The following is an 18,928-nucleotide window of genomic DNA, read 5'->3' as shown; positions in this document are numbered from 1 at the left end:
AGGCATTTAATGCTATGAACTTTCTTCTTAGCATTGCTTTTTGCTGTATCTCAGAGGTTTTCATAGGTTGTGTCATTATTATTGTTCAGTTCAAATAATTATTTTAATTTCCATATGAATTTCATTGTTGACCCAAGGATCATTCAGGACTACGTTACTTAATTTCCATGTATTTGCATGGTTTTGAGGGTTCCTTTTGGAGTTGATTTCCAACTTTATTCCACTATGGTTTGAGAGATCACTTGATATAATTTCGATTTTCTTAAATTTACTGATACACGTTTTGTAGCCTATCATATGGTCTGTCTTGGAGAATGTTCCATGTGCTAATGAATAGAATGTATATTCTGAAGTTGTTGGGTAGAATGTTCTGTAAATATCTGTTAAGTCCATTTGTTGTAGGGTATAGCTTAGGTTCATTTTTTCTTTGTTGACTTTCTGTTTTGATGACCTATCTAGTGCCATCAGTGGAGTATTAAAGTCCCCCACAATTATTGTGTTGCTGTCTATCTCATCTCTTAAGTCTAGTAGTTGTTTTATAAATTTGGGAGCTCCAGTTTTAGGTGCATATATATTTAGAATTGTGATATTTTTCTGTTGGACTGGTCCTTCTATTATTATATAATGTCCCTCTTTGCCTTTTTTAACTGCTGTTGCTTTAAAGTTTGCTTTGTCTGATATAAGAATTGTGAAAATGGCCAAACTGTCCAAAGTAATTTATACATTCAATGCCATCCCCATCAAGCCACCACTGACTTTCTTCACAGAATTGGAAAGAACTACTTTAAATTTCATATGGAACCAAAAAAGAGCCCGCATAGCCAAGACAATCCTAAGCAAAAAGAACAAAGCTGGAGGCATCACTCTACCTTACTTCAAACTATACTACAAGGCTACAGTAACCAAAACAGCATGGTCCTATACCAACACAGAGATATAGACAATTGGAACAGAACAGAGGCCTCAGAAATAACACCACACATCTACAACCATCTGATCTTTGACAAACCTGACAAAAACAAGCAATGGGGAAATGATTTCCTATTTAATAAATGGTGCTGGGAAAACTGGCTAGCCATATGTAGAAAGCTGAAACTGGATCCCTTCCTTACATGTTATACAAAAATTAACTCAAGATGGATTAAAGACTTAAATGTAAGACTTAACACCATAAAAACCCTACAAGAAAACCTAGGCAATACCATTCAGGACATAGGCATGGGCAAAGACTTCATGAGTAAAACACAAAAAGCAACAGCAACAAAAGCCAAAATAGACAAATGGGATCTAATTAAACTAAAGAACTTCTGCACAGCAAAAGAAACTATCATCAGAGTGAACAGCCAACCTACAGATTGGGAGAAAATTTTTACAATCTATCCATCTGACAAAGGGCTGATATCCAGAATCTACAAAGAGCTTAAACAAATTTACAAGAAAAAAACAAACAACCCCATTAAAAAATGGGTGAAGGATATGAACAGACACTTCTCAAAAGAAGACATTTATGCAGCTAACAAACTTATGAAAAATGCTCATCATCACTGGTCATTAGAGAAATGCAGATCAAAACCACAATGAGATACTATCTCATGCCAGTTAGAATGGCAATCATTAAAAAGTCAGGAAACAACAGATGCTGGAGAGGATGTGGAGAAATAGGAACACTTTTACACTGTTGGTGGGAGTGTAAATTAGTTCAACCACTGTGGAAGACAGTGTGGAGATTCCTCAAGGATCTAGAACTAGAAATAGCATTTGGCCCAGCCATCCCATTACTGGGTATATACCCAAAGTATTATAAATCGTGCTGCTATAAAGACACATGCACATGTATGTTTATTGCGGCACTGTTCACAACAGCAAAGTCTTGGAACCAACCCAAATGCCCATCAATGATAGACTGGATAACGAAAATGTGGTACATATACACCATGGAATACTATGCAGCCATAAAAAAGGAAGAGTTCATGTCCTTTGCAGGGACATGGATGAAACTGGAAACCAACATTCTCAGCAAAGTAACACAAGATGAGAAAACCAAACACCGTGTGTTCTCACTTATAAGTGGGAGTTGAACAATGAGAACACATGGACACAGGGAGGGTAACATCGCACACCAGGGCCTGTTGGTGGGAGGGGGCCTGGGGGGAGGGATAGCATTAGGAGAAACACCTAATGTAAATGATGAGTTGATGGGTGCAGTAAACCAACACGGCACATGTATACCTATGTAACAAACATGCACATTGTGCACATGTACCCCAGAACTTAAAGTATATATATATAAAAAAAGAATAGCTACTCCTGCTCACTTCTGGTGTCCATTTGCATGGAATATCTTTTTCTACCCCTTTACCTTAAGTTTATGTGAGTCCTTATGTGTTAGATGAGTCTCCTGAAGACAGCAGAAACTTGGTTGTTGAATTCGTATCTATTCTGCCATTCTGTATCTTTCAAGTGGAGCATTCAGGTCATCTATATTCAATGTTAGTATTGAGAAGTGTGGTATTATTCTATTCATTGTGTTATTTGTTGCCTCAACAACTTGTTTTTGTTTTTGTTTTTTTCATTGTATTATTGTTATATAGGTCCTGTGAGATTTATGCTTTAAGGAGGTTCTATTTTGTTGTATTTTAAGGATTTGTTTAAAGATTTAGAGATCGTTTCAGCATTTCTTTTAGTGCTGGCTTGGTAGTGGCGAATTCTCTTAGCATTTGTTTGTCTGGAAAAGACTGTGTCTTTCCTTCATTTATGAAGCTTAGTTGCTCTGGATACAAAATTCTTGGCTGATAATTGTTTTGTTGAAGGAGGCTAAAAATATGTCCCCAAACCCTTCTAGCTTGTAGGGTTTCTGCTGAGAAATCTGCTGTTAATCTGATAGATTTTCCTTTGTAAGTTACCCGATGCTTTTGCCTCACAGCTCTGAAGATTCTTTTCTTTGTCTTGACTTTAGATAACCTGATGGCTATGTGCCTAGGTGGTGATCTTTTTGTGATGAATTTCCCAGGTGTTCTTTGAGCTTCTTGTATTTGGATGTCTAGATCTCTAGCAAGACTGGGGAAGTTTTCCTCAATTATTCCCTCAAATATGTTTTCCAAACTTTTAGATTTCTCTTCTTCCTCAGGAGCACCAATTATTCTTAGCTTTGGATGTTTAACATAGTCTCAAACTTCTTGGAGGCTTTGTTCATTTTTAAAAATTCTTTTTTCTTTTTCTTTGATGGATTGGGTTAATTTGAAAGCTTTGTCTTCAAGATCTGAAGTTCTCTCTTCTGCTTGTTTGATTCTATTACTGAGACTTTCCAGTGCATTTTGCATTTCTCTAAGTGTGTCCTTGATTTCCTGCGGTTGTGATTTTTTTTTATTCATGCTATATACTTCACTGAAGAATTTTCCGTTCATATCCTATATCATATTTTTGATTTCTTTAAGTTGGACTTTACCTTTCTCTAGTGCCTACTTGATTAGCTTAGTAATTGACCTTCTGAATTCTTTTTCTGGCACTTCAGAGATTTCATCTTGGTTTGGATTCATTGCTGGTGAGCTGGTATGATCTTTGCGGGGTGTTAAAGAATCTGGTTTTGTCATATTACCAGAATTGTTTTTCTGGTTCCTTCTCATGTCAGAAGGAATATCTAGGTTTCAATGGCTGCTGTTCAGATTGTTTTGTCTCATGGGTGCTCCCTTAATGTGTTATTTTCCCCTTCCTCTAGGAAAGAGGCTTCCTGAGAGCTAAGCTGTAGTGATTTGTTTTTGCTCTTCTAGGTCTAGCCACCCAGTGGAGCTACTGGGCTCCAGACTGGTACTGGGGAGTTTCTGCAAAGAGTCCTGTGATGTAATCTGTCTTCAGGTCTTGCAGTCCTGCATACCAGCAGCTGCTCTGGTGGAGGTAGCAGGGGAGTAAAATGGACTCTGTGAGGGTCTCTGGTTGTGTTTTTGTTTGGTGGGCTGGTTTTGTGTTGGTTGGCCCCCAGCCAGGAGGTAACCCTTTCAGGAGTGCATCAACTGTGGCCCTACAAGGAGGATGCAAACTTGCCCTAGGGACACCTGATTAAGTATTCAGGTTTCTCAGGAGGTAGGAAGGGCAATAGAACTCCCAAGAGATTATGACCTTTGTCTTTCTGGGGTGGGTAGAGAAAGACCATTAGTTGGGGTTAGGTATAAGCATGTCTGAGCTCCACCTCTCCTTATGCAGTGTTTGCTGTGGCTGCTGTGGGGGATGGGGGTGTGGTTCCCAGTCCAGTGGAATTATATACCCAGGGGGATTATGACTGCCTCTGATAAGTCACACAGGTCACCAGGGAAGTGGTGGAAAGCTGGCAGTCACAGGCCTCACCCCTTTCCCACAGAGCCCACAGTTCTAAAAGCCGGTCTCACTTCCACCATGCCCCCACAACAGCATCAAGTCCATTTCTAGGCAGCCAATGATCAGGGCTGAGAACTTACCCCAGACCACAAGCCTCCCCACTGGCTGAGAAAGCAAACAGACACAGGTTTCTGACATCTCAGGGAACCTGCAGTGGTGATCCAATTCCTTCAAAGAGTCTGTAGATTCTCTCGGCTTCCCTGGTAGGTTCCTGTGGTAGTTCTTGGAGCAAAAGTTCATAATGAGAGTCTCTATACACTGCTCTGTCTGTCTGAGTGGGAGCTGCAAGCTAGTCCTGCCACCTATCTGCCATCTTAATCCTCCCTCAGGCCTACATTCACATTGTTGTGCAATCATCATCACTCTCTTCAGAAATGTTTCATCTTCCCCAACTGAAACTATATACTCATTAACCAACAATTCCCCATTCTCCCCTCCTCTCATCTCCTGGAAACCACCATTCTACTTTCCAATTGTATGGATTTGAGTACTCTAAGTACTTTATATAAATGGAATCATACAATATTTGTCCTTTGGTGTCTGGCTTATTACACGTAGCATAATGTCTTCAAAGTTCATCCATTCCTGCAGAATATGTCAGAATTTCCATCCTTTTTAAGGATGAGTAACATATACATTTTCTTTATTCATCTGTTGGTGCACACTTGGGAGGCTTCTAACTTTTAGCTATTGTGAATAATGCTGCAATGAACATGGATGTGTAAATATCTACTGAAGTCCCTGCTTTCAATTTCTTTGGGTATATACCCAGAAGTAGAACTGCTAGATCATATGGTAATTCTATTTTTAATTTTTAAAGGAATTATCATACCATTTTCCATAGCAGCTGTACCATTTTACATTCCCACCAGCAATGCACAAGAGTTCCTATTTCTCCACATCCTGGCTAACACTTGTTATTTTGTGTGTGTGTGTGTGTGTTTGTAAAATGGCCATCCTACTGGTGTAAGGTGGTATCTCATTTGTTGTTTTGATTTGCCTTTCTCCAATGACTAGTGATGTCAAGCACCTTTTCTTGTGTATATAGGTCATTTGTATATCTTCTTTGGAGAAATGTATAATCAAATCATTTGTCCCCCCGCTTTTTCTTTTCTTTCTTTCTTTTTTCTTTTTTTTTTTCTTTTTTGAGACAGGGTCTCACTCTGTCACCCAGGCTGGAGTGCAGTGGCACAACCACAGGTCACTGCAGCCTCAACCTCCTAGGCTCAATCAATTCTGCCACCTCAGTTTCCCGAGTAGCTGGGACTACAAGAGACATGCCCGACTAATTTTTTTTTTTTTTTTTCGTAGGGATGGTGTTTTGCCACGTTGCCCAGGCTGGTCTCAAACTAGTGGGCTCAAGCCGTCTGCCTGCTTTGGCCTCACAAAGTGCTGGGATTACAGGCGAGAACCACTTTGCCTGGCCTTTGCATAATTTTATAATCGAATTTTGTGGTTGTTGTTGAGTTATAATAGTTCTTTACAATTCCGGATATCAATCCCTTACCAGATATAGGATTTGCAAATACTTTCTCTCATTCTGTAGGTTGCCTTTTTACTCTGATATTGTCCTTCGATGCATAAAGGTTTTTAATTTTAATGACATCCAACTTATCCATTTTTTTGTTGCCTATGCTTTTGGTGTCATATACAATAAATCATTGCCAAATCCAATGTCACGAAGCTTTTTCCCTATGTTTTCTAATAAGAGTTTTATAGTTTTAGTTATTATGGTTAGGTGTTTTATCTGTTTTAAGTTAATTTATGTATATGGTGTAGGGTAAAGGCCCAACATCATTCTTTTGCATGTGGACATCCAGTTTTCCCAGCCACCATTTGTTGGAAAGATTGCTCTTTCCCTATTGAATGGACTTTGTGCCCTTGTCAAAAGGGTACAAAAGCGTACCATCTAATGAGGGTTTATTTCTGGGCTCTCTTCTACTCCATTGGTATATGTGTCTGTCGTTATGACAGTGCCACAATATTTTGATTACTGTAAGCTTCATAGTATGTTTTGAAATCAAGAAGTGTGAGTTCTCCAACTTTGTTCTGTTTCATGATTGTTTCATTCATCTGGGGTCCCTTGAGATTTCATATAAATTTTAGGATGGATTTTTCTATTTCTGCAACAAAAGTCACTGGGGTTTTGATAAGGATTGCACTGAATCTGTAGATCACTTTGGGTAGTGACATCATAAATATGTTAAGTCTTTCAATCTAAGAGCATGAGATGTATTTCCATATTTCCATTTATTTTTGTCTTTAATCTCTTTCAGCAATGTTTTATACTTTTCAGTACACATTTATTTGTCTACTTGGTTAAGTTTATTCCTAAGTATTTTATTCTTTTTGATACTATTTTAAATGAAATCATTTTCTTCATTTCCTTTTCAGATTGTTTGTTGTCGGTGTATAGAACTACAACTGATTATTGTGTGTTGATTTTATATCCTGACAATTTCCCAAATTGATTTATTAGTTCTAATTGTTTTTAAAATAAAATCTTCAGCATTTTCCACATAGAAGATCATATTGTCTGTAAAGAGAGATAATGTTACTTTTTCTTTTTCAATTTAGATTCTTTTTATTTATTTTTCTTGCCTAATTGCCGTCTGTCTAGGCCTTCTAATACTATGTTCAATAGAGGTGCCAAAAAGCTGACATCCTTGTCTTGTTCTGATCATTGAGTAAAAGCTTTCAGTCTTTTACCATTAAGCATGATGTTAGCTGTAGATTTTTCATATATGGCCTTATCATGTTGAGGTAGTTTTCTTTTATTTTTAGTTTGTTGAGTTCTTTTTAAAAATCACAAAAAGGTGTTGAATTTTGTAAAATGCTCTTTCTATGTAACTTGAGATGGTCATGTGGTTTTCCTCTTCATGCTGTTAATGTGGTGTATAATATTGATTGATTTTTTTTAATGTTGACCCATCAATGCATTCGAGGAATAAATCCCACTTACTCAAGGCATATAATCCTTTTAATATGCTATTGAATTCTATTTGCTAGTATTTTGTTGGGGATATTTGCATCAATATTCATAAGGTATATTGGTCTGTAGTTTTCTTCTCTTGCAGTGTCTCTTTCTAGCTTGATATCAGGGTAATGCTGGCTTCATAGAGTAAGTAAGGAAATACTCTCTTTTCTTTAATTTTTTAAGAGTTTGAAACAAATTGATGTTAATTACTCTTAAATGTTTTGTGGAAATTAGAGGTGAACCCATTGGGTCTTGGCTTTTCTTCCTTTAAATTATTTTGATTACTGATTTCATCACCTTACTAGTTATAGGTGTATTGGGGTTGTCTATTTCTTAATGATTCAATATTGGTAGGATGTATGTTTCTACAAATTTGTCCATTTTATCTAGGTTACCACATTTATTAACATGCAATTCTTCATTGTACTCCCTTATAATCTTTTTATTCCTTTAACATTTTTGGTAATGTCTGTGCTTTCATTTCTGATTTTAGTTACTTGAGGCTTCTCTTTTTTTGCTTAGTCGATCTAGCTAAACTCTGTCAATTTTGTTGATCTTTTCAAAGAGACATCTCTTGGATTCATCGATGTTCTCTATTTTATTCTATTTTATTTATTTTATTTTCTATTCACTATTTTTGTTTATCTCTGTTCCAATCTTTATTGTTCTCTTTCCTCTGCTAGCTTTGGGTTTAGCTTGTTACTTTTTAATTCCTTAAGGTGTGAAGTTAGGTTGTTGATTTAAGAACTTCTTTCTCAATGTAAACATTTATACCCATGAATATCACTTTTAGCACTGCTTTCACTGCGTTCTATAAATTTTGGTATGTTGTATTTTCATTTTCATTCATCTCAAGGTGTTTTCTAATTTCCCTTGTGATGTTTTCCAGCCCAAAGCAGGGGCTACTATCTTTGTTGAGTTTTCACTATTTAGCATTGAGAGCCCCAAAGGCAACACCAATTTTAAAATAAAGTAACAGGTCAGAAAATCCTATTTATCTCCAAGAGTCCTAGGGCAGATGCTTTAATCATCTCATAATTATTCCTTTCTTCTTTTGTCTCCTCTCCTCTCCTCTCTTCTCCTCTCTTCTTCTCCCCTCCCTTCCTTCCTTCCTTCCTTTCTTCTTCATCACTGATGCTGTGTATGTGAGATAAGTAATGCATGGACATCATCCAAAAAGAGTTTACTGAATAGTAATCACATTTGTCGCCCTCCTCACTACCTGCATTAATGGTTACTCTTGGAAATAATGCAAACAATTAATTATCTTCCTGGTCACAAAACAAATTTGGATCTTGGCACTTGAGCACGTGTGCACATATATATGTACACACACACACACACATACTTTTAAGAAGGCAAGCTGACAAAAGGTTTCTCTTTTGAATTTCTCATATTTCCATTCAGTTATCCCAGCACTGCCTCTCCCTGTCTCAGGCAGCTAGTGCACAAATAATGATACCAGAAAACATTTACGGGGACCTTTCCATATGTCAGGCACAATGTCCCCACCTGCTGCCATAGAGTCTCCTCTTCCTGAGAAGGCCCCATGCTTTCTATTCACTCCTCCAACCTATGTCTCTCCTTTGGCCCAATCATAGATGCTATCCTCTAAGCTTCCAGTTAACTAAAAAAATAATTTTGCTAAGGCAATCATGGCTGATAATAGGTTAATGTGCATAGGGAGATTCAATTAATTGGTTGGTACATATTCGTGAGCACCTACTATGTGCCTGGCACAGAGCATGACACAACAGACAACACAAGAGGAATCATGCACTGTACCTTTGGAAAGCTTTGAGTTTCACTGAGAAGACAGGATATAGACACATTAAAATAACACTAAAGAGCAAAAATAGACAAATGTGACCACATTGAACTTAAAAACTTCTGTGTGGCAAAGGAAACAATCAAGAGTGAAAGAGCAACCCATTGAATGAGAGAATATATTTGCAAACCACATATCTGTTAAGGGATTAATATCCAGAATATATAAAGAACTTCTACAAATCAACAGCAACAGCAACAACAACAACAACAAATAACCTGATTTAAAAATGGTGGAAGGATTTGAATGGGCATTTCTCCAAAGAAGATATACAAATGACTAATAAGCACAAAGAAGATGCTCTACATCAATAATCATTAGGGAAATACACATCATAACCACAATGAGATATCACCTTACAACCAATAGGATGGCCATTATCAACAAGAAAACAGAGAATAACAAGGGTTTGCAAGGATGTGAGAAATTGGAACCCTTGTGCATTGCTGGTAGGGATGTAAAATGGTGCAGCCACTATGAAAAACTGGATGGAGATTCATCAAACAAACAAAATAATAACTACAATATGATACAGCAATCTTACATCTGGGTATATATTCAAAAGAATCAAAAACAGTATCTCAAAGAGATACTTGTACACCAATGTTTATAGCAGCATATTCACAATAGTCAAAAGGTGGAAGCAACCCTAGTGTCCATCAACAGATGGATGGATAACCAAAGTATGATATATCCATACAGTGGAATATTATTCAGTCATAGAAAAGGAAGAAATCCTGTTACATGCTACAACATGGATCAACCTGGAGGACATTATGACAAATGAAAGAAGCCAGTCATAAAAAGACAATACTACATGATTCTACTTATATTAAGTATCTAAAATCATCAGTCTCTTAGAAATGGAAAGTCAAATGGTATTTGCCAGGGACTGGGGGATCAGGAAAAAGGGAGTTGTTATTCAATAGGTACAGAGTTTTAGTTTTGCAAGATGAAAAAATTCCAGAGATCTGTTGCACAACAGTGTGCAATGCAATGTGTGTGTTTAATGCTACCAAACTTTACACTTAAAATGGTTAAGATGGTAAATTTTATGTCATGTGTTCTTTTACCACAATAAAAAAAAAACTAAGGATATTAAAACAGCATAAATAAGGATGGAGACTATGCATCTTGGACAGTCCCAATTTCAAACTTACTAACAATAGCTCACAATTATTGAGTATACACTCTGTAAGAATTGAGCACTGCTGATAGGGGCCTGAGGGGAACCACTTCTCAGGGTACCTCCTTCACACCTGGTGGTAGAGCAACCTGTTTCACCCTCTACTGGCTGTGCTAGTTTCTTTATTTTACTCTGTACACTATTTTCTACCTCTGGATCCTCCAACAATTCTGCCCTCAGTGGACATCCCCCTGCCTCTGCCTTAGCACAAACCTTCACATCAACTCATATCTGCCTTAGCTCAAACCTTCACATCAACCCAGATATGAGTTGTATAACTAGCAAGTTATACTACTTACTATACTAGTTAGTAGTATAACTTGCTAGTTATACTACTTACTAGTTACACTTGCTAGTATAACTAGTAAGTTATACTACTTGCTAGTGCCAAACCCTGGGCTAGGAGCTTGATATAACTTAATCCTTGCAGAACCCCTGAGATGACTACTATTATTGTCTCCATTTTACAGAAGTGGGACTTGAGAGAGTGGTAACTTCCTCAGAGTTACATAGCTAATAAGTATCAGAGCCACATTACAAACCCAGAGAATCTGCTCCCACATCTAATGATCACATCATAAGGCTTCTCTAGCCAGAAGGAGCACATAAAAACAGAGTTGATAGGAATTTATTTCCTGGGCTGCTTCTCTTTTGTTCTTTTGGAAGATAAAGTCATTACAGCTCCAGTAAGTGAGTCCCTGCGGAACAAGGAAGCAGGCAAAGATTTCTTAAAGTAAGTAGAACTAGAGCTGGTTTTCAAAGGGTGAATGCAGTTCAGACAGGAACCAAGAACAGTAGTGGACATTTCAGGCTTGGGGGCTTAGCAGTGCAAAGGTAAAGAATGTCCCAGTTGTGTGGGGAAGACAGAGAGCAGAACGAACAGCTGAAGCAAAGGGTTCCTTTGAGAACAATTGGAAGTCTCATGGGAGAGGCAGTTTAGGGCCAGGTTATTGCAGTCTTGAATGGCAAGCGAAGGCATTTTAAAATTATGAGCAGGCCAGTGGTCTTCACACTATGTTCCCTGAGGACCAAGGGTTCTGCCAGGAGCAAGGGGCCCAGAGCTTCCCTACTTTCTCACCCCCAACTTCTCACTTCAACTACAGTGTGTCTACATATTTTTTAAGGCATGTCTACTTTTATCTGCTTTACATTTTGGGATCTTAACTACCTAATTTTTTTTACTTGAAAAAAAGGTGCTGCTGATTGGAAACCAAAGAACAAACAGACAAATGAACAAATGGACTTTGAACACCACTGCAACAGGCAGTGGAAAGCCGACTATGGTTTTTGACCAGGGGAATAACATAATCAGAGCTTTGTTTTAGAAATATGATTTTGCCAATAGTATATAGTGTAGACTAGAGGAAAAGATGCTAAGTAGGGAGATCTGCTGGGACTTTGCTGTTTAAGATGACAAAGCCAGTGGCAAGTGGGAGTGGTTAGGAAAGGGAAAGATGTTTGAAATATTTCAGAGGATATACATACAGCCTGGTTAATGGATCATGTAACTGACACAACGTGAAGAGGCAGGAAGTAGTCAAGGAATCACATCTTCAAAGAGGACATTTCTGCTGATGAGGAAGATATTTAGGGTCGCAGAGACCATTCAAGTGTACCTCAAGTCATTCCATGTTGGGCGAACTGAACTTCTGACTCCTCAGAAGAGAAAGCTGTCCTCTATATGTTATTCTGGAAGAGAAAACAAGCTGATGCATTCATCTTCAAGAGTGAGTCAGGCAAAATAAAGGGCTGTTTTTTTTAAGACTACTCAGAGACCAGTTGTGGGATATTCCTGCCTGACAAGAAGAAATTCCGTTGGGGGTCCTAAAGAAAAACGGTGAGATACAAGCTTAGATTGGAGAAATGTTCTTATAAGCCTGTACTATCTATGCAGAGCAATAACTATTTTAGATTGGGCTCCAACAAATTCAAAGTAGGAGCTACAGGGCAGCAACCAGATTTAATTCAATAGTCTCTAGAGCACCTAGTGCATTACTGGTGCTCAATCAGTGTTATATTAGCCATGGAAAGAAGCATGGATCTACATGCCTGAAGTAAAACAGAAATTGAGTTAGGCCAAATAAGACTCAAGCAGAGACCTAATGAGAGATGGAATTAGGGTCTCATGTTCTACCCACCTTCCCCAAGTGAGACAAATGCTGGATGGGGAATCCCTAATTTAAGGCTTAGCTCTGCTGCTAATTATGTATGTGACTTTTGACAAGTCATTTACCTCTCCAGGCCTAATTATCTCTGTTGTCAAATGAGAAGAGTGATTCCTGTCATACTATGATGCTGTGAGGGTGGAAATGGATTGTGAAATGAAATTGCTTTAAAAAGCATAAAGTATCACACACAGCAAAGTATCTTGATACAGATATTTTATGCCTGGAAAGTGGCATGTGAGCAGAATTTTTATAAATCAAACCACATATGAACATCTTAACCGGGCCGGGCACAGTGGCTCACGCCTGTAATCCCAACACTTTGGGAAGCTGAGGTGGGAGGCTTGCTTCGGCCCAACCTGGGAAACATAGCGAGACCACATCTTTACAAAAAATTAAAAAATTAGCCGGATGCTGTGACACATGCCTGTGATCTCAGCTACTCAGTAGGCTGAGGTAGGAAAAATTACTTGAGCCAGGAAGGTCAAGGCTGCAGTGAGCCATTATTGTACCACCACGCTCCAGCCTGGGTGACAGAGTGAAAGACCCTGTCTCAAAAAAATGCAAATAAAAAAATAACATCTTAAGAGTTTCTAAAACAAATGTGAAATAATTTTACAGTGAACCCCCATGTACCCACCATGTCCTTGATACTTAAAAGCACTATTCAGCAATACTTTTGCAAAAGTAATTCCTTTAGTAAAGCAGATTGATGGTCCTCATCTTGTTAACTTGTGCTCACCTTACTTTTCCAGCCTTTCCAATTCCCTTTTTATTGTCTTGCAAAGGAAACTTTATCTGAGGGAGAACCAGAACATGTCTGCTGCCAACAAAATTTGTTTTCTTTTTGTTTCTCAAGGTTGAGCCTAAGGTGATCGTGGCTAGAAAAGGCAGGAGAATGCTTGGATTGTGTCAGTGAAAGAAGGCATCAGGAGAATTTAGTCCAGTTAGATAAATTACAACCCACCATTTCTGGGATCCCAATGAAGAGAAGATCATATCCTTGGATGCCCACTCTTTACAACAGTCGTTTACTATGAGGTCATACGTTGATTATTGGGAAGGCAAATGAAATCTGCTTAACTGATCAACAATAAACTTTTTGATAATAGGATGAGGGAATCAGAATGCAATTTATGAATATCAGCCAAGCAATTTTTCCATAGGTAAATTAAAACCCTTTGACCCAGCAATCTTTCCCACCATATTTACCAACACTGGTAAATATGTTTACCATATTATAATTAGTTAAGGGTCTTCCTGTTCCACCACACTTCACCTCCCTGACATGCAAGTGGTTTAGCAGCAAAGCAGGCAGACAAAGTCTCTGAGAATGACTACAATGTTCTAAACAACCCAAGTGCTTATCGATAGATGTACAGTTTAATAAATCCTGGCATTCATATTATTCATATTGTGAACTATCATGTAGTGGTTTGAAAGAATGAACCAGATCTATAACTACTGATGTGCTAGGAGGTCTGTGATGCACTGTTAAGTGCAAAAGCCAAGCTGTAGAGAAACATATATCTCACAATCCCATTCTAGTACAAACAGCAAAATCCCCTATAGATGTCTTATATGCCTGAATACAAAGAAGGTTGCATGTGCACAAAGAAGGTTGTGGGAGGATTCAAACCCAGGCTGTTAATACTGCTTACACTGCAGAAGCGGAAGAACGGAGGAGAACATTCCTGTGCACTGTTTCACTGAGGACAATGAATACGTGGAAAATTTACAATTTCTGAAAACACTTAATAATTCTTGAAAAGAATGCCATGTGATATTTAAAAGACTGCTACCCTCCACTGCTTCCTAGCCTTTCTGGTCCACTGTCCTGCATGTCTACATTGAGGGATAATAAAAGTTATTTCTTGCTGAGAGACTTTTCGTCTGCCTGCTTTGCTGCTAAACCACTTGCATGCCAGGGAGATGAAGTGTGGTGGAACAGGAAGACCCTTAATTAGGCTTCATCTTCCTACACCTTCCCAACATTTCTGGGAAACACAAATAACCTACATGGGAAGTCAGACACAGCCTTGTGCATAAACTGCTTTTGTGTGAGTAAGAGGCAGCTGTGTTTCAAAATCATGCCTTCATCTCGAGGAATCAGGAAATTGGCAAGCCGTGTGGTCTAGGAGTCCCAACTGCCCAAACTGCCTTCCCCTTGCTGCAGCCTCTCCCTTCTTTGGCATCCTACCTAACCACCCCCAGCCCCAAGAATGACAATCTGAATCACAAAAGAGCCACCATCTTTTGAGCACCCACTATGAGGCAAGCACTGTGCAAAGCACTTTCAAATTTATCACCTCAAGTTAATCTGCATCGCAACCTCTGTGATAGGTAGGCTGTGATTTTTCAAAACTAGAACAGGCAGAAGACATCTTATAAGGCTTTCACTGGGTTTATTCAGCCCCCGGATATCCCAAAAGTGGAGGATTTTTCCAGTGCTGTTCCAAGTACACTTTAAAGACACAGATTAGGAGTTCAGAGAAGTTGGGTAGTGCGCTAGACCATTTTTGCATTGCTGTAAAGAAATGCCTAAGGCTTGGTCATTTATAAAGAAAAGAGGTTTAATTGGCTCACAGTTCCACAGGCTGTACAAGCATGGCACCAACATCTGCTTGGATTCTGGTGAGGGCTTCAGGAAACTTACAATCATGGTAGAAGGTGAAGGGGGAACCAGCATATCACATGGTGAGAGAGGGAGCAAGAGAGTCAGGGGAAAGATGCTGCACACTTTTAAACAACCAGATCTTATGTGAACTCAGAATGAGAACTCACTCATCACCAAGGGGATGGCACTTAGCCATTCATGAGGAATCTGCCCCAATGGTCCAATCACCTCCCGTCAGACCCCACCTCCAACGCTGAGAATTACATTTCAACATGAGATTTGAAGGGAATACAGATCCAAACCATATCAGCTAGCACTTAAGAGTTCACACAGCCATGAAGAGTAGAAATGGGCATGGCTTGTCAAGGATTTGATTTGGCTAGAAGAACTTGCAGCTTCCCGGGGTTATCACAGAGCCCCTAAGGAGCTCTAATTCCCCAGCATGCAACTGGGTGGTTCTCACACAATCCCAAGAAGCCATTATTCATGATGTCAGTTCCTGAGATTGGCATAGCACTTTACATTTTGCAAAAACATTCCCTGCATGTTTTTATATTTTATACTCATAAATCTGAGCGAGGTAAGGCAGGACAATTTCCACAATTATATAGATGAAGAAACAGTTTCAGATGGGTTAGGTGAACAGCCTAAAGTCAAAAACTAGGAAGTTCGTGAACCAAGACAAAAGTCTAGCAGTGGATGAAGGAAGCTACTGTCTGTGGTTGCAAATGAACATTTTTTTTTCTATTAATTATCCATGGGATTATGGGGCCACAGTATGACTCAGCAGTGTAAAGCATGGGTAATGCTCTTGGACAAATCAGCCATTGGCTCTGTGCCTTAGTTTCCTGATCTATTAAAAGTAGATATTAACAATGTCTGGCCCCTAGAGTCATTGTAAGGATTCATTTATGAGATAACTCATGAAACACATTTAGCACAGTGCTTGGCATGCAGGAATAATTCAGTACATATACAGTATTCTTCTTATTGTTTAATATATGTAAGATGTGGCTCTTGCCCATAGGTACAAATATAAAGCAGATTCTGTGAGGCTGTGGAGCCTATGAAGGTTATTCTGCAATAGATGCTTTAATATGAAGCAAATTTACTCACAATAACGGGGAGGCCAAAGATAGAAGACATGATAATAAACAGGACTGTGATTCTCAGACGTCATAATTGATAATAAGCCTTTTCAGGTTGTCTGTTGCCCCTGGGGCCACCAGAAGACTAGGGTCAATTGGCAGCTGACATTGTGCTGTGCCTGCTTTCAGGTGTGCCAAGCCTGTCCTGGCAAGAAGTAGCTTCACCAGTCCCATTCTGCACTCTTCCAGTGCCATCTTTTAGACCTGGAATCTTTCCAGTGGATAAATATCCTCACTCTTCCTAAAAGTACATGTATATCAGAGACACATATCCCATTGCTCCCAAAGAGCAGGAGAGTGGAGAGAGAGAGTACAATTGAAAAAATGAGGAAGGAGAAACAAAGTGGGGATGTGAAGAGGCATGGAATAGTGACAAGAAGGGTTACAGAAGACAATGAGCCCTGCCTTCCTCTGGATACAGCCAGCTTAAAGGGGTAATCAATTCAGAAGAGCTGTGGTTCTGTAACACTGTGAATGTACCAAATGTCACTGAATTCTTCATGTTAAAATGATAAATTTTCTGTCATATGAATTTTACTTCAATATTTTAAAAAAAACCTCAGCGGCTCTCAGTACCATGGTTACAGAGAAAATTTTATACAGACACTGGCTCTGGCTTGGGGTTCAAAGAGCCTTTCATGGGCAATAAATGCCTATTTGTGTCTTTCCTGTAACCTGTCCGCTCAGTGCTGCCCACTCGTGTGTATCTGTGCATGTGTGTGCATGATTTCTCAGAGTAGCTCCTGTGATCCTTGACTGTAAGACTTTTCTCAAATAATAACAGCAATTAAAACACTCAACCCTTACTAAGCTCTCACTATGTACCCAGCTTTAATCCTTGCAGCAATCCCCAGAGGTAGGAATTATTATCACACCCTTACTACATGTGAGAGAATGGAGACTCAGAGAAGATTCAGGAGTTGCTAGAAAGTCACCCAGCAAGTAAAGTGGACATGCTAAAACTTGAACCCAGGCAGTGATGCTTCTGATGGCTGTGCTTGCAGCATAGTGCTCTCTGCTTCATGCACTGAACACCTACTCACTGCCAGGTGTCATGGAGACACCAGAAATGGTATAAAGGATAGGGCCTCCGCCCTCAGGGAAATGACAGTGAAGATTGGAGAGGGTCTACTGGAGGAGGCTGCAAAGTGTGCTTGGCTGCTAAGTAAATCTCATAATACAAAGGTGCTCAGAGAAGAGCTGACATAATAACCACAACAATTATGATATTTCATGTTGGCTGAGCACATTTATATGTGCCTGACATGTGTTTAACATGCCTGACTTCATTTATTCCTTACAGCAATCCTGTGATTTATATACCAGCACCAGCGTCACTTAAAAGTAAGGGAACTGAGGCTCAGAGAGGTAAAACAAAGTAACTCATCCAAGGTTGCACAACTAGCAAGTAGGACTAGACTGGATTTGAACTACTCTTTGTCTACACATAGAAGAAACTTAATAAATGCCCATCAAGTGCATGACTATCTTCCATTTCTTGAGCACTTGCTGTACTCGCTATTTGATTTAATACTCACAACTCTATGAAGTCAGTACAATTATTGACCCTGTTTCATAGATGAGGAACCCAAAGCTCAGAGATGTTAAGTAACTTGCCCGAGTTCACACAGTTATTAAGTGGTAAAGTGAGGATACAAACTCAGGGCTGACCAACTCCAGGGCCTTTCTCATTTGTCTTCTAGAGCTTTTCTCTGGGGTTGCATGCTCAGTAAAGCTCAGTTGCCTTCTGTGCATTCACATTAGTTGGCCTTGATTTGGATGTAAACAAGGAAGATATAAATAACAGGATAGCCTCTAATTCAGAACATGGAAAGCACAATCACAACACAGGCAGAAGGGAAAGGAGCTACCTTGAGGGGGAAATGGAAGAGCAAGGTTTGGGAAGTTCTGATGGAAGCAGGGTCCTCCAAGTGAGAGACATTTTGGTTCTCCACTTACAGTGGAAGCAACAAACTCAAAACATGCCACGGCCAGCATAAAATGGGAATCCTCCTTGGAATTTTATTTCTAAGAAAGGGCTCCTCACCTAGAGGAGGCAGCTGGACCCATGCAGCCTGTACCCTGACACTTCATCAGAACTATGTTGCTCTCTATAAGAGCCTCAGCTTGGCTCCACTGCCACCCACTGGAAAGGGCTGCACTTTTCCTGGGACTTGTATCATGAACTTGCTTTTGAAGAGACCATTCATACCCTTTTCCATTTGCTGCAAGCCTTTGTTTATGCCTATTCTGCTAGGTGCTCTGTTCTGTTCTGTGGATCGGAGTGACTCCCACAGGGCAAGTTGGGCCCCACTGCAGACTTTCTGAATCCCTCACGGGGAGTTGCCATGGTCAAGGGGTCAAGATGATGGGCTGCCAATCCTTAGAACTCTGCATGCCCACTCCGCTTAGAGAATTTTTCTTGCAGTTCCAAAATACTTGTTTACTGACTGACAAATTTATGGTGGGGTAATTCAGTCCAAGAACTTTGCTACTCTGAGGGTGGCCCATGGAATAACCTCATTGGCATCACCAGGGAGTCTATTAGAAATGCAGAATCTCAGCGGGGCATGGTAACTCATGCCTGTAAACTCAACATTTTGTTTGGGAGGCCAAGGCGGGAAGATCACTTGAGCCTG

General features: G+C 39.5%; 1 protein-coding gene across 5 annotated transcripts in view; it reads right to left on the bottom strand.

Moving 5' to 3' along the window:
• The window catches only part of PAK3 (p21 (RAC1) activated kinase 3), a 297,720-nt gene that overhangs the window by 216,060 nt on the left and 62,732 nt on the right, over positions 1–18,928 (bottom strand).

The sequence above is a fragment of the Pongo abelii genome, chromosome X (assembly GCF_028885655.2).
Source record: "Pongo abelii isolate AG06213 chromosome X, NHGRI_mPonAbe1-v2.0_pri, whole genome shotgun sequence".
Taxonomy (NCBI): Eukaryota; Metazoa; Chordata; class Mammalia; order Primates; family Hominidae; genus Pongo; species Pongo abelii.
Note: the sequence above shows the minus strand (reverse complement) of the source record. Positions and strands in the feature narration are given on the sequence as shown.